We start from the raw sequence: 16,374 nt of genomic DNA, 5'->3' as shown, positions 1-16,374 counted from the left end.
TTTTAGAAACTTTAAAATATAGGAGGTAACCTAATTGCAATGTATCTCCTTACCTGGGTGAGGCTGGATTAAATCCCAAGCAGCAAATATATATTACCCCAAATATATCAATTATTCCATATAAAATTAAAGGCTATTTTTCATTCCCTCCCCCCTGTTTTGAAAGCACTGGGGTTTGAACTCAGGATTTCATGCTTATTATTTAAGCACTCATCATTTGAGCCATGCTCCCCTATACCAGCTCTAATAGATATTTTTTGCATTTGAAATCTTTGAAATCTGTTTACAGTTCCAGTAAATTTCCAATCAGATGAGCTGCCCTTGAAGTGCAGAATAATTGTTACTATCTAGAACACACTTTCTTGTATACCTCTCACTGAAATCAAAAGATGGAAGAATTATTCTGCCAAATCTCCACATCCGATGTATAAATAATGACTAGAATCTAATCTAGACAAAGCACAGGGGAGCACATGAACCATAAATATTTCTGTAATTATTTTCAGGAAAAAAAAAAACAGGATATTGTGAGGTATATCCCACTGAGTGTTACTAAATACTATCACAGAACCCCAGAGTAATAGAAAGACACAAGCTTTTCCTGTTTCATTAATGCCCAGTCAAACAGTTGTTGAAACTGGCAGGAAGGTCCACTGTCTGCACAGCAGGAACACTGAAGTTTTGCATCCTCAGACATGGCACTCAGTATAAGGAATGTGTCCTGATCCTCTGTCCATTGGGTCCAGGCCAGACTATACTACCCAAAGTACTGTTTCTGGCTCACTCCTGTAATCCTAGCTACTCGGGAGGCTGAGGACTGAGGTTCAAAGACAGCCCAGGCAGGAAAGTTTATGAGACTTACCTTCATTTAAGCAACAGAAAAACTTTTTTCCCTTCTGCCCAGGACATGAGTTCAAGCCCCAGGACCAGCACCCAAAACAAACAAACCCAATACAGTTTCTGCTTTGGAAAGGAGACACAGAAACTTCAAGCTAATAAAAAGTCCTCTTGTTTTCTGAAGGTTGGTCCTTTTAAACTTTCAACTCATTAAAATTTTCAACTTTGTTGAGGACAGTGGAGGCAGGTTTATATCAAAACCATTTGATATAAAGGCTTTGCCATCCCAGGTAGCCCTTGAATACTACTGCTTTTGCTTATCATTTAACAGACCCTAAATGTCCATTCAGCAGATCTGCATATATTCTATTTGCAAAACAAATTTGAAAATTGAATACAGACAAAAGAAGTGAGAGTTTTACGAGATTGAATATTCTTTTTCAAGATGCAACTGTTTTTTTATTGCCAGACAGAGAGGTGCAACTCAGTCCTCACTTCAGGAAAGATGTAATTGGGGTGGGGCAGGGAAGGTGGGAGAAAAATGAAGGAAGAAGTAACAAATAAGACAAGCAATGTACTCACTACCTTATGTATGTAACTGTAACCGTAACCCCTTGGTACATCACCTTGACAATAAAATTATTATTATTATTTTTTGCCAGTCCTGGGCTTGGACTCAGGGCCTGAGCACTGTCCCTGGCTTCTTTTTGCTCAAGGCTAGCACTCTGCCACTTGAGCCACAGTGCCACTTCTGGCCGTTTTCTATATATGTGGTGCTGGAGAATTGAACCCAGGGCTTCATGTAAACAAGGGAAGCAGACTTGCCACTAGGCCATATTCCCAGCCCTAAAATTAAATTTTTTTAAAAAAAGGAAGATTTAATTGTCTACCTGGAAGGAGTGTGAGCCATGGTTAGTGCCACAAACTCTTAGTACTCCGGAGTCCAAGTGTTAGTTGAAGTAATTCTTCCAGTAGGATACCCAAGGATAATGATAGAATAAGAGGAGATACTAGGATGTACCCTTTTTGCTTAATGTAGGACTCTTTTGATGCAAAGTCTTTTTTTCGTGGGTCATGGGGCTTGAACTCTGGGCCTGGGTGCTGTCCTTGAGCTCTTCAGTTCAAGGCTAGTACTCTACCAGTTGAGACTCAGTGCACTTCGGGTTTTCTGGTGGTTAATTAGATATAACAGTCTCACAGCCTCTTCTGCTGGGGCTATCTTCAAACCTCAATCCTCATATCTCAGCCTCCTGAGTAGCTATGATTATAGGTGTGAGCCACCAGTACCCACCTTAAACAAAAAGTCTAGTTTCTACATAAGAGAGAAAATATTCAAGATTTGTCTGGTCTGACATATTTCAGATAACATGATAATATCCAATTCCATCCATTTTTCTGCAAATGATGTAATTTCTCTCTTTTTTAATACTGGTCTTAGGGCTTGAACTCAGGACTTAGATGCTATCCCTCAGCTTTTATGCTCATAGCTAGTGCTTTACACTTTACAGCTCCACTTCTAGCTTTTTGGTGGCTAATTGGAGTTTCACTGACTTTCCTGACCAGGCTGGCTTTTAACCGCAATCTCATCAGATCTCAGCCTTCTGAGTAGCTAGGATTGCATACATGAGCCATTGGCATCTAACTCTTCTTTATTACTGAATAAAACTAAATTCTGTATATATACCCATACTTTCATAAAAATATGTTGACCAATTTTTATTATTTCTAATTTTGCTGGATTTTTTTTTTTTTTTGCCAGTCCTGGGGCTTGAACTCAGGGCCTGAGCACTGTCCCTGAGTTTATTTTGCTTGAGGCTAGCACTCTACCACTTGAGCCACAGCACCACTTCCAACTTTTTCTGTTTATGTGGTACTGAGGAATCGAACCCAGGGCTTCATGCATGCTAGACAAGCACTCTACCACTAAGCCGCATTCCCAGCCATGAATTGTGCTTGATTATAGTGAGAAAGTATCAATCTCAATCTTTAAATTTATGAAGTTTTTCTCTATGAGGAATGTAATTGATCAACATCAGGAAATGATTTATATTTGAAATATGTATGTAAATATATATGGTTATACATTGAAACTTGTTGGCTATTATATATGGTTATACATTGAAACTTGATGGCTATTGTATTCAAAACATGTCTACTAGTTTAGTTTTTGTCAATCATTTACATTCTGAGAGAGGTATGCAATAATCTCCAACTGGTAGTGATTTTAATGAAAATCTTTTGCATTTCTGAGAGTTTTTTTTAAATATTAAGCAACACTAATAATTTAGTAGACAAACATTTATAATTCATCTCTTCATCAAGGATTTAACCATTTATGCCCCCTCCTTTTTATCTTATTGGATGCTTTTGATCTTGAATTCCACTTTTGCAACATAAATAAGATCTCATGGCTTCAATAGTTCAGGAATCTGGACTAGTGTAACTCTGTTGTTTTTAAATCTCTTAATATTTCAACTAAAGTCCCAACTCAGGATCTTTCTGAAGCTGCTGCCAAAATGTTAGCTGGGACTATGGCCTCATATCAAAGCTTAGCTGGGACAAGATGTACTGTACTTCCAACCTCACTTACATTGTTGCTGACAGGATTTGGTTCCTTTCCAGGTAGTGCCCTACAACAGACTAATTACACAGAAAGGGCAAGTGGGGGGGGAATGTGAGCAAGACATAGAAGCAGTTGTCTTCTATAACCTAATTTTAGAAGTAGCATCCTATCACTTTTGCCACAGTCCTTTTGTTACAGCAAGTCATTAGTACCAACACTCACAGAGAAGGGGATGGATTTAACATCAGGAGGTGGGAGTCATTGGGATTCACCATAGACGCAGCTTTCTATAACTAGTATGGGATTTTAGCTAATATTATTTTCTCCCAACATTCTGGAGGTTTTGTGTTGTGGCTGAAAAGTCTAATCCCAATTTGTTTTCCTTTGTATATTTTCAGTCACAGTCCAATCAGCAAGGAAAAACTACTCTGTGTATTTAAAATAGAGTGAATAGGCCAAACATGGGGGCAAATATCTATAATCCTAGCACCCCAAAGACAGGAAGATTGGAAGTTCTAGCCCAGCATGGATTGCATAGTGAGACTTAATTTCAAAAAACAAAAACAAGGGTCACAAAAATGGAGGGAGGGAGATTGAGAAAAGTCCACCATGGTACTCAGTACGCACTATGTGGAAAATGAACTATGCAACTTATAGGCAGAGATGGGAGAGGGAAACTGAGAGTGAAGGAAGGGATGACATTGTCCAAAAAGACTTGTACTCATTACTTGACTTATATAATGGCAACCTGTTGGTATAGCACCTTAATAATAACAATAAAATTATATTTAAATAAAGCATAATAAGTAAGACTATAATAATTCAAGGAATAAATTATACAAATAATGGATGAATAGCTAGAAGCCACTACTCTCCTGAAGCTGGAAGATCAAAGAAATAAATGTTACTGCAACCCATGATATTGAGGCAGAGAGGAAGGTAGAGAAATAGCTTCCCTTTTTGCTGTTCTCTGCCTCCAACCTTCATCCCTGCTCCTTATTGACTAAACCCAGCTGGAAAAGAGAATGTATTCCTTCTGTAAGTGTGTGTGTGTGTGTGTGTGTGTGTGTGTGTGTGTGTGTGTATGTCCTGGGGCTTGAAGTCAGGGCATTGGTACTGTCCCTAAGCTATTGCTCAGCACTATTGCTTTACCGCTTGAGCCACAGCTCCAAAGGTTTTTGAGTAGTTAATTGTAGATAAGTGTCTTATGAACTTTCCTGCCTGGGTTGGCTTTGAACCTCAATCCTCAGAATTGTCTCCTGAGTAATTAGGATTATAGATGCGAGCCACTGTCGCCCAGTTTGTCTGTAACCTTTTTTGGGGGTAAGCTTTTTCAAAACTCTTCTTTGGAGGTATAGCTGTGACTCAAGGAGTAGAATGCTAGACTTGAACAAAAGAGCTCAAGAACAGCACCCAGGCCCTGAGTTCAAGCCTTATGACTAAAAAGAAAAAAATACCTAAAAGCCAAGTGAAGACAGAATTTAAAAATTATGCATATAAGCATAAAACAATAAAAAAAGTTTACCAAAAAAAGAACTTTTCTTTGTCCTTGTAATTCAAAGATTTCACAGGGATAGGTTTTTGTTGTTGTTGTTTTGCCAGTCCTGGAGTTTGAACTCACGGCCTGAGCACTATCCCCAAGCTACAGTGCCACTTCTAGTTTTCTGGTAGTTAATTGGAGATAAGAGTCTCACGGAATTTCCTGCCCAGGCTAACTTTGAACCGTGATCCTTAGATCTCAGCCTCCTGAGTAGCTAGGATTACAGGTGCAAGCCAGGGGCACCTGGCTAGTCTTCCTTTTTGTAGTTAGTAAATTTCCACAAACAAATCATTTCCTTTGCCTGCTCCTCGTTTTGACTTCTCAGCAGGTAGATGAGATGATTGAGGTCCTTAGAGCAGTGGTAAACCAGTGAATAGTGGAAGACTAGTTTTTGCTTTCATGTATCAAAAGCTAAGTGAAGTACATGAAGAGCCATTATACCCTTGCTGAGGGACAAGGAGGAAGCTTCATTGCCCCAATCTTCCCAGACCTTAGGTTGCAATCTCTTCCAATCACAGTGGCAGAAAACATCACAGATCAGCTATGGAATCAGACAGGCTCTCTAGCACTTCAGGAAATATGATAGGGAGGTCCAAGCTCCAGAGAAAAAGCTCCACAAAGCAGAACTCCCTCTGAGAACCACAGAATTAACACCTTTGTCCCAGGTTTCAAGAGATATGCCCTGTTCCCAGTCTCACTTGACACTAAGCAAATCATACAATCCTGGCTAGTATACTGAGGAAAATCAGAGCAAAGATTGCCTATTTGAAGTGTCTCACACTGAGAGGGCATTGTCATTTGCTGGCCTCACTGCCATGTGCAATGATAGCTGGACAGTGTTTAGATCTGTATTCTATCCTCAAGTGGAAGATCCTAAGAAAAATGCATTAGATACCACTTCCAAGCCCCATTGCCTTATGTATCCTGGCTGCTGTGTTCCTCTAAAAACAGAATCTAGAGTGTGTCAGAGATATTCATCCAAACTGAGGATAATATATACTCTTTCTGCTTCACATATATAGCAATATTGCCACATAGATGACTTTGAAGAGGGAAAGAAAATAGAAGCAGCATGACATTAATCGTTTTCTCAGATTTCAAAATGATCAACATCCTAATGACTAAGCTGAATTCTTTGAGGCAACAGGGGCAAACTGAAAGACTAGGGCCAGACAAGTAAGTACTTGAAGAAAGAGCCAGGAATGAGCACAGAGACATTGACAACATGAGTGCTGAGGACTAGGATGAGATCCAGAAGGGCCACTAAGCTCCCACATACATTGCAATGGGGAAATGCAGCCTGACCTCGAGTCTCATCTTAACCACGAAGCCATGCAACTAACATTCATTCACACATGCATCTGCGCCACCATTCATCGAACAGTAAAAAGATTACAGTAAGGCAGGAAATGATACCACCACTCTCTTGGCTACTCCAGAATACCACAAGGTAGATCCACTGAAGTTCATACCACCAGAGCAAAACTCATACCTATTTTTTTTTTTAATCAAGCAAAAGTATCTGTCAAACCAAGGTCATCATAATTTCATCACTTATTCTACTAGGATCTAATCCCTGATATAATCATGACTTCTATTTTATAAAGTGCTATTTTTTTGTCAGTCATAGGGCTTGAACTCCAGGCCAGGGCACTGTCCCTGAGCTCTTCAGCTCAAGGCTAAGACTCTACCACTTTGAGCCACAGTGCCACTTCCGGCTTTCTGGTGGTTGAGAGTCTCACAGACAGTTCTGCCCATGCTTGTAGAGTGCTAGCTTTGAGCAAAAAGAAGCCAGGGACAGTGCTCAGACCCTGACTCTGAGCCCTAGGACTGGCGAAGAAGAAGAAGAAGAAGAAGAAGAAGAAGAAGAAGAAGAAGAAGAAGAAGAAGAAGAAGAAGAAGAAGAAGAAGAAGAAGAAGAAGAAGAAGAAGAAGAAGAAGAAGAAGAAGAAGAAGAAGAAGAAGAAGAAGAAGAAGAAGAAGAAGAAGAAGAAGAGGAAGAGGAAGAGGAAGAGGAAGAGGAAGAGGAAGAAGAGGAAGAAGAAGAGAAGAAGAAGAAGAAGAAGAAGAAGAAGAAGAAGAAGAAGAAGAAGAAGAAGAAGAAAAGAAGAAGAAGAAGAAGAAGAAGAAGAAGAAGAAGAAGAAGAAGAAGAAGAAGAAGAAGAAGAAGCTGATGCTCATGAAGACTGCACTGCCCAGGCCCTGAGTTCAAGTCCCAGGACAAGCAAAAAAAAAAACAGAACAAGGAAAATTTTTGAAATTGTTTTAAGACGTGAGAAGGAGGGATGCGGGTGAGTGTGATGGGGTATATTGTATTGTATGTATGGAAATGTCACAATTAACCCCATCTTGTACGACTAATACATGCCATGTGCTCTTTTTTTTTGGCCAGTCCTAGGCCATGAACTCAGGGCCTGAGCACTGACCCTGGCTTCTTTTTTGCTCAAGGCTAGCACTCTGCCACTTGAGCCACAGCGCCACTTCTGGCCATTTTCTGTATATGTGGTGCTGAGGAATCGAACCCAGGGCCTCATGTATACTAGGCAAGCACTCTTGCCACTAGGCCATATTCCCAGCCCGTGCCATGTGCTCTTTTTGCTCAAGGCTAGTGCTCTACCACTTGAGCCACAGCTCCAGTTTGTTTTTGAGTGGTTAATTGGAGGTAAGAGTCTCACAGTTTCCTGCCCGGGCTGGCTTTGAACCATGATCCTCAGATCTCAGCCTCCTGAGTAGCTAGGATTATAGGTGTGAGCCACCAGCACCTGACTAACAAATCGTTCTTGACACCTAAATCTCTTATTGGTGGTGGGGGAATGGGCCTCTGGGGACATGCCTGGGGTCCTTACTGCACAGCTTGTGCTGCCTCTGGAGTTCTGAGGTTTCATCACATCTGGAAGGTCTGGTGGGCTGGAAAAGGGCTGCATGTGCAGGGCCTCAAAGGCTGTGGCCATGCTATTTGGCTGGTGAAGCCACACTTGTCCAGTGTTTTCCCATGATCTAGAAGCTGGTCATTGCTCATCCGGTGGCCTCTTGAGGAGGCCCTCAACAGCGTACTTCAGCTCCAATACGATGCTCAATTCCTTGGCATCTGTGAAGGTGGTGTTCCTGTGGCACCAGATCATGAGGAACACATTGTAGCAGATGGCAGGGCCAGTGTCAGCACCCAGTCACCATTCTCCTCCTCCCCTCCCCCAACAACTTTTTAGGGGGGCGGTCATGGGGCTTGAACTCTAGGCCTGGGTGTTGTCCCTGAGCTCTTCAGCTCAAGTGCTCTACTATTTGAGCCACAAAACCACTTCTGTTATTCTGGTGGTTAATTGGAGATAAGAGTCTCACAGACTTTCCTACCCAGGCTGGCTTTGAACTGCGATCCTCAGATCTCAACCTCCTGGGTAGCCAGGATTACAGGCATGAGCCACCGGATCCTGGCTCAACAATTTTGCTTTTTGGCCAGTCCTGTGACTTGAACTCTGGGCCTGGGCACTGTCCCTGGCTTCTTTTGCTCAAGGCTAGCACTCTACCACTTGAGCCACAGCACTACTTCTGGCTTTTTCTGTTTCTGTGGTACTGAGGAATCGGACCCAGGGCTTCATGCATGCTAGACAAGCACTCTACCACTAAGCTGCATTCCCAGACCCTCAACAAATTTTTTAAAAAGAAAAAGTTATGCATTTAATGCCTTTGTGAGCACATAATTTCCTTGACTTATGCTCGTGTGTGTGTGTGTGTTTGGTTGTATTATCATCTGGGGTCACTTGCTTTCAAGCTTGAAGGGCATCCTTTGGTCTCTCTCTCTCTCTCTCTCTCTCTCTCTCTCTCTCTCTCTCTCTCTCTCTTTGTGCCAGTCCTGGAGCTTGAACTCAGGACCTGGGCTCTGTCCCTGAGCCTCTCAGTACTCAAGGCTAGCAGTCTATTTGAGGCACAGTGCCACTTCTGGCCTTTTCTGTGGTACTGAGGAATCGAACCCAGGGCTTCATGCATGCTAGGCAAGCATTCTACCACTAAGCCACATTTCACAGCCCGGGGTATTCTCAAAAGACATGTCTGCTCATCACAAATTCTGTTTATTTATTTTTTGTTTGTTTGATTTTGTTTTTGGCCAGTTGAGGGCTTGGAACTCATGACCTGAGTGCTGTCCCTGGCTTCTTTTTGCTCAAAACTAGCACTACACCTTTTTAGCCACAGCACCACTTCTGGCCTTTTCTGTTTATGTGGTGCTGAGGAATCAAACCCAGGCTTTCATGCATGCTAGGCAAGCACTCTACCACTAAGCCACATTGAAGTGTCAGACTTTGAAGTCAGGCCCCACTTTACCACGTGAACCCCTTTACCACGTGAACCTGAGATAAGCAGGCCCTGTGAGCAGACCCAGGATAAGCCCATTAGGGCCCAGTCCTGGTCTAGAACTCTAACCGCTGGGAATGCTTAACTCTGACCACCCCTGGGGTGCCTCGAACCCTGAGCCAATCAGATTTGTACCTGTATCCTAATCTTGCTTGCTTGCACACCTGATTGTTGTAACTTTGTTTTTTGCCTTTATAAGCCCTGTGTAATCGCAGCTCGGGGCTTCCTCCTAACCTCCGCTGTGTCGGTGGGTAGGACGAGGCCCGAGTTGCAGCTCGCTTAAATAAAGCCTTGCCTTGCTTTTGCATTTCGGAATGTCTGAGTCTCGGTGGTCTTCTTGGTGGTGGTCTCACGACTTTGCACAACAACATTACCTGCCCAATGTTTTTTGGTTTTTGGGTTTTTTTTTTTTTTTTGCCAGTCCTGGGGCTTGAACTCAGGGCCTCTGTCGCTGGCTTCTTTTTGCTCAAGGCTAGCACTCTACCACTTGAACAACTTCTGGCCTTTATATATATATATGTATAGGAGGCAAGTACTATTGCAACTAGGCCATATTCCCAGCGTGTTTTTTTTTTTGTCTTTATTTTGCCTTCATAGTTGAAAGACTTTTGCTGGACATAAGAATCTTGGTTGACTTTTATTTTTTAGCACACTGAATCTGATTCTGAAGCAGTATAGACTAGGGGGAAATGAGGCATGGTAAGTGTTAGGTTTTTAAAGTAGGTAGCAGGTAAAGGAGAACCCCACGCGGTATTCAGGCAGGAGAGAAAGTTTATTATCTTGGCCTGTGGCCAAGATGATCCATGGCTGGAGAGAAGGCAGAGAAGAGAGACCCCCACCCAGCCCTGTCGTATATCTAGGGCAGGGGCAAGGGGTGTGGCCAGGTGGATTAGGATGTGACTTCAGGGAAAGGGGAGGTAACTGCCTCCAGGTCTGCAAGTTACCCAGGTAACTGGGTGGAGACTTAATGAGGTGGGAGCATCTACCTGGAGCCCTCAGGGAGAGGACCTAACAATAAGCCTTTAGCAAATAGGGGAAATATTCAACCATCTTCTTCCCTTAAGATTAGGGGACTAAAGTCATTATAGGAAAATGAGGCAGGATAAATTGAGGAAAATGAGTGCTGGTGAAGGCAACTCAGAAACATGGTATTTTAAAACATAGAAGTGCCATCTATATTTCAAAGAAAAGCAACAGGATGCATTCCTTCCTGAGAGATGCATTGCTCACCCCAGGAATTAACATTTGTTTGGCAGGATGCATGCCTTCCTGAAAGAAAAGCTCCTGCAAAACATAAGCAACATCCTACCCAAAAGACAGACAATAGGCTCCCTTCCTCATCTCCAGGATAAGGATCTATTTTATGGCAGGATGCCTTCTTAACTGGAAGAAAAGCCCCACAGGTCCATGAACTCAGAAAGTGTAATTACAGAAAAGATAAAGCCACCAATCTCTGCATAGCTTTGAAGTTAGACCCACTGTCTTTACCATATGAATACCCCTAACAGCCAAGAGCCCTGTGTGTCTCTCTTTGAGAGCACCCACACTGTTACAGTGCGCCTTCTTTCCACTTGCCTGTTTGCATTTTGTCTGCTTGCCTGCTTACATACTCATTCGGTGAAGTTCTGCCAAGTTTTCTTACTGTCCTAACTTGTCCAGAGATTCTTATTCTGTGATTGAAGTCAAGGAGCCTAAGTAGAGTCCCTACTTTTAAAGGGAAATTTCACAAACCTTCACCTGCATCTGTTGTGGGGTGAAATAGACTTTAACTCTAATATAAAACCTGTCATGAGAAAACTGAGAAGCCACATCTTGAAAGTCCGAATTTTGGAGCCTTTTATTGGGATTCTAGTGGACCGTGTTGGGCCAGCCAATTACAAAAACCTGCAGCCCTGAACAGAGCTAGCACCAAGCTTTTAAAGACAAAGGTCACCTGCTGGGTGGAGAGCGAGCCTCAGCAAAGCATCAGACAGAAACACAGCACCAGGAGCAGGCCTCCCCTGGGGCTAAACAACACAAGCATCTACATATTCCCCAGAGCTGGGCCCTCCAGGCTCTCTATTCAGCCAGGTATCTGCAATTCAAAAAAATGGCTTGTCTCACCTCTAGGCCTTGGAGCTGGGAGGACAGCCGCCCATCTCCTTGCTAGGCTACAGGATGTCTGTGACACCAGCACCCCCCCCCCCAACCTGGCCCAGCAAGGGATGGCTCTGACTCAGTTTCTCTGTAAGGTTCACCAGAAAGGAAACCCGCCACATGGTTCAGGCAGAGTTTATTGGGGGAAAGCCAACCCATACAAGATGGAGGCATGGGGAGACCGAGGGGATGGAAGCAGGGAAAAAGAGAGAATAAGAGAGAAAAGGAAAGAGAGCTAGGGACCGTGTGGGGCCGGGAGCTGTGTTGAGGTGGGAGATCTGGCCAGGTGGGTTGGATGTGACCTCGGAGGAGGAGGTAACTGCCTCCAGGTGTGCCAGTTACCTAGGTAACTCAGGTACTAGAGGCAGATTGATACAGCTGGGGGCATCTGCATAGAGCCCTCCCAGGGGTGGACCTTACATTCTCCATTACACAACCAGTGACAATTCCACTACTTTCTGGACTTTATTATTCCTAGTGAAAAGCCTTACTGAATTTCTGGTAAGAAATAAATCCTCCCCCCCCCACCCCCCGGCTTTCCAGATTGTCTCCTAGAGCTGAGCACCAGTGGCTCACCCCTGTAATCCTAGCTACACCGGAGGCTCTGAGGATCATTGTTAGCATTTCCCCAGCCTCAGGTCCTCAGCTCCTCCCACTAGCCCCCAGATCCACCCATACCTAATGAGCCACTCCTACTCACTACCTAACTACTTCCCCTTTACCACCTGAGAGAAGCTGCCACCTGGATGAGGTGCACAGGCCATGTGGTTCCCTCTCCCGTGGGAACTATGGCTCCACTAATAAACTCCTTATGAACCTTCTTCTCCTGTCTGTGATTATCTCTGCATGGTCCTCTGGGATGGCCAGGACCTGTCCTTGCAATCATGGCTTGAAGGCAGCCCTGTGGGAAAGTCCAGGAGACTCCAATTGATCTCCAAAAATCTGGAAGTGGAGCTGTGGTTCAAGTCACAGAGCTTTAGCCCTGAGGCACAAAAGCTCACCAGCACACAAAAAAGGATTATATTCCAGTCTCTCATGTTTAGCATTTTTAGTAGATGCATCTTTAATGTGACTTGTTTTTTGGTGTTGTTTTTTTTCCCAGTCCTGGGGCTTGAACTCAGGGCCTGCCCACTATTCTTGAGCTTCTTTTGTTCAAAATGAGTGCTCTCTCTCCGCTCTCTCTCTCTCCGCTCTCTCTCTCTCTCTGCCTCCCCCCCCCCGTGTGTGTGTGTGTGTGTGTGTGTGTAAAATATACCACAATCTTACTCAACCCTTCCTCTCTCACACCCTCTCCACACCTTATTAAAACCAGTTTAACAAGTTTCATTGTTCTATTTTCATTAGTTCATTAAGTGTAACAACCATATTGACCCCTCATTCAACCTTACCATTGGCCTTGCCAACTGGTATCCACACTTCCCAACATAGCTTGTGTAAGCTTATAGAATGTCACCTGGCCCATAAGCTCTGCCCTTGGCAATGCGACTCCGCCCCTGGCTACCTGAGGGGCAGGCGGAGCACCTCCCACCTTAGTTGCATGAGGGTATAGAGACCCCCCAAAAGAGAGTTCAGTTGCCATTTTCCTCTCCTCTGTGGGAACTTGGCCTTGCCGGTCCTGCTGGCAATAAACTCTTTTGCTCTGGGACAATTTTCCTTTCAGCTTGTCTTTCATTTTGTGTCATTTGTTCAGTATATAGTTTTGTTTGTTTTTTGCTGGTCCTGGAGCTTAAACACTGGGCCTGGGCATGGTCGCTGAGTCTCTTTGTGCTCAAGGTAGTGCTCTACCACTTGAGCCACAGGTCCACCTCTGTATATTGTAGATAAGAGTCTCTCAAGAACTTTTTTGCCTGGGCTGGCTTCAAACCACGATCCTCAGATCTCAGGCTCTTGAGTAGTTAGGATTACAGGCGTGAGCCACTGCATCCAGCCAAAGTATACTTTTTTTTGTCAGTCCTGGGCTTGGACATGGGGCCTGAACACTGTCCCTGGCTTCCTTTTGCTCAAGGCTAGCACTCTATCTCTTGAGCCACAGCGCCACTTCCAGCCTTTTCTGTTTATGTGATGCTGAGGAATCAAACCCAGGACTTCATGCACATGCTAGGCAAGCACTCTACCACTAACCACATTCCTAGCCCCGCTCTTTTTTTGGCAATCCTTGGCCTTGAACTCAGGGCCTGAGCACTGTCCCTGGCTTCCTTTTGCTCAAGGCTAGCACTCCACCACATGAGCCACAGCGCCACTTCCAGAGTTTCTATTTATGTGGTGCTAAGGAATTGAGCCCAGGGCTTGATGGCACATACCTGTAATTCTAGCTACTCAGGAGGCTGAGATCTGAGAACTATTATTAAAGACCAACCCAGGCAGGAAAGTACATGAGACTCTTATCCCCGATTAGACACCTAAAAACCAGAAATGGAGTTGTGGATCAAAATGGGAGAGTACTATCCTTGTGCAAGAAAGCTCAGAGACAGTGCCCCAGGACCACCAAAGAAAAACCCAAGAACTAATGTTTAAGGTGACAAAACTCAACATATACAAAGTATAAATGCAAAACTTAGTGTCACCTAAATCCCTAATAGTAGCTATGAATAACAATTTCATGTTTATCTTTCCAGACTTTTCCTAATGCATTTTTGTATATATGGACATTGAATTGACTCATTAAGCACTTTGAACTGGCTGGATTAGAAACAGCAAAACAGCTTTATCTGGAAGCACTCCATTCAATCAGTGCCTTGCCAATTTCCAGGTTTGCTCTGGCCTCTACTGCTCTTTCATTCTCTTTGTTCACTGTCATACTGTGGCAGGATAAATCGAGGAAAATAAGGCCTAGTGAAGACAATTCAGAAAGATGGTATTTAGAAACACAGGAGCACTATCTTTGCTTCAAAGAGAGACAACAGCATGCATTCCTTCCTGAGAGAAGAATTAGCATTTGTCTGACAGAATGTGAGCCTACCAGAGAAAAATGTTTCCCCAAAACTTAAACAACCTCCTCCCCAAAATAAAGACAGCAGGGTGCCTTCCTTTTCTCAAGGACAAGGATTGTGTTTTATGGTAGGATGCATTCTTACCTGGAAAGAATGTCCCAAACATCCAGAAACTCAAAAGGTAAAACTAGCTGTGATTAGAACAAAGATAAAATACCTATCTTTGCATAACTTTGAAGTCAGACATATAAATACCCCTAGCAGCCAAGGAACAGAGTGTGTCTCTCTTTTCCACCCCTTGAGAGCACCCACACTCTGTTAGAGTGTGCCCTTTCCTTTTTGCTTTTCTATTTGTCTGCTTTTTGTCTGTTTGTCTGCATGCTTGCTTGCTTACATACTCAATAAAGCTCTGCCAAGTTTTCTTACCGTTCTGACTTGTCCAGAAATTCTTATTCTCTGATTGAAGTTAAGGACCCTACGTGAAGAGTCCTTACTTTTAAAGGCAAACCTTCACCTGTATCTGGTGAGGATACCTATTTCTGAGTCCTCCAGGGTAAAGTGGGATTAGAATACAGGAAAGGAGCCGAGTGTTTTGTGTTTGTATTTTATTTTTATTTTACTCATCTGATCCTTCTTTTGTGGGTCTGTAAGGGATAATGGATAATATAGGCTGGTCTTTTTTTTTTTTTTTCTTTTGATTGGTAGTGGGGCTTGAACTCAGGGCCTGGGCACTGTCCCTGAGCTCTTTTCGCTCCAGGCTAGTGTTTTGCCTCTGTGAGCCACAGCGCCACTTCCAGTCTTGGAGTGGTTAATTGTTGCCTGCCCAGGCTGGCTGTGAACCGATCACAGCCTCCAGAGTAGCTAGTATTATAGAGGTGAGCAACTGGCACCTGGCTAGGCTGGTCCCTGATATATCAGGGTACATATGTGAATCTTCAAAGAAGCTGACAAAAATACTATCTTTTGTCCATTTTCTAATGTGTTCTTGGTCATTGGTTTGTAAGAATTATTTTTGTATTAAGTAAATAAGATTTTGCTATCATATGTAATAGAAATACACATGCCCATTTGAGTTTTTTTGTTTGTTTGTTTGTTTGCCAGGCCTGGGGTTGGAACTCCCTGGCTTCTTTTTGCTCAAGTCTAGCACTCTATCACTTGGGCCACAGTGCCACCTCTGGCTTTTCATGTACATGTGGTGCTGAGGAATAGAACCCAGGGCTTCATGCATGCTAGCCAAATACTCTACCACTAGGCCACATTCCCACTTTCTGAGTTTTAATTTTTATTATAACATTTAATATCATGTGAAATTTATTTCTTTTATGTAGTTGAATTTATACGTTTCTGCTTTTTTTTTTTTTTTTTTTTTTTTTGCCAGTCCTGGGCCTTGGACTCAGGGCCTGAGCACTGTCCCTGGCTTCTTCCCGCTCAAGGCTAGCACTCTGCCACTTGAGCCACAGCGCCGCTTCTGGCCATTTTCTGTATATGTGGTGCTGGGGAATCGAACCTAGGGCCTCGTGTATCCGAGGCAGGCACTCTTGCCACTAGGCTATATCCCCAGCCCCTCTGCTTTTACTTATTTATTTTTCTTTTATTTTGCCAGTCCTGGGCCTTGGACTCAGGGCCTGAGCACTGTCCCTGGCTTCTTTTTACTCAAGGTTAGCACTCTGCCACTTGAGCCACAGCGCCACTTCTAGCTGTTTTCTATATATGTGGTGCTAGCAAATCGAACCCAGGGCTTCATGTATGCGAGGCAAGCACTCTTGCCACTGGGCCATATCCGCAGCCTGTGTTTCTGCTTTTAGTTTTTTGGGTTTGTATTACATACAGAAAAGTCTCTGAGTTGGTGTTTTTGTTGTTGTTGTTGTTTTTGTTTTTTGCTTGTCATTCATGGGGCTTGAACTCAGGGCCTGAGTGCTGTTCTGGCTTCTTTTTGCTCAAGACTAGCACTCTACCGCTTGAACCACAGAGCCACTTCTGACCTTTTCTGTTTATGTAGTGCTGAGGAATGGAACCCAGGGCTT

General features: G+C 43.6%; 1 pseudogene; it reads right to left on the bottom strand.

Annotated features, from left to right (window-relative positions):
- Positions 1–1,972: 1,972 nt before the first annotated feature.
- Positions 1,973–8,101, bottom strand: LOC125342973 (annotated as a pseudogene).
- Positions 8,102–16,374: the final 8,273 nt, after the last annotated feature.

This window comes from Perognathus longimembris, chromosome 28, assembly GCF_023159225.1.
Source record: "Perognathus longimembris pacificus isolate PPM17 chromosome 28, ASM2315922v1, whole genome shotgun sequence".
Classification (NCBI taxonomy): Eukaryota; Metazoa; Chordata; class Mammalia; order Rodentia; family Heteromyidae; genus Perognathus; species Perognathus longimembris.
Note: the sequence above shows the minus strand (reverse complement) of the source record. Positions and strands in the feature narration are given on the sequence as shown.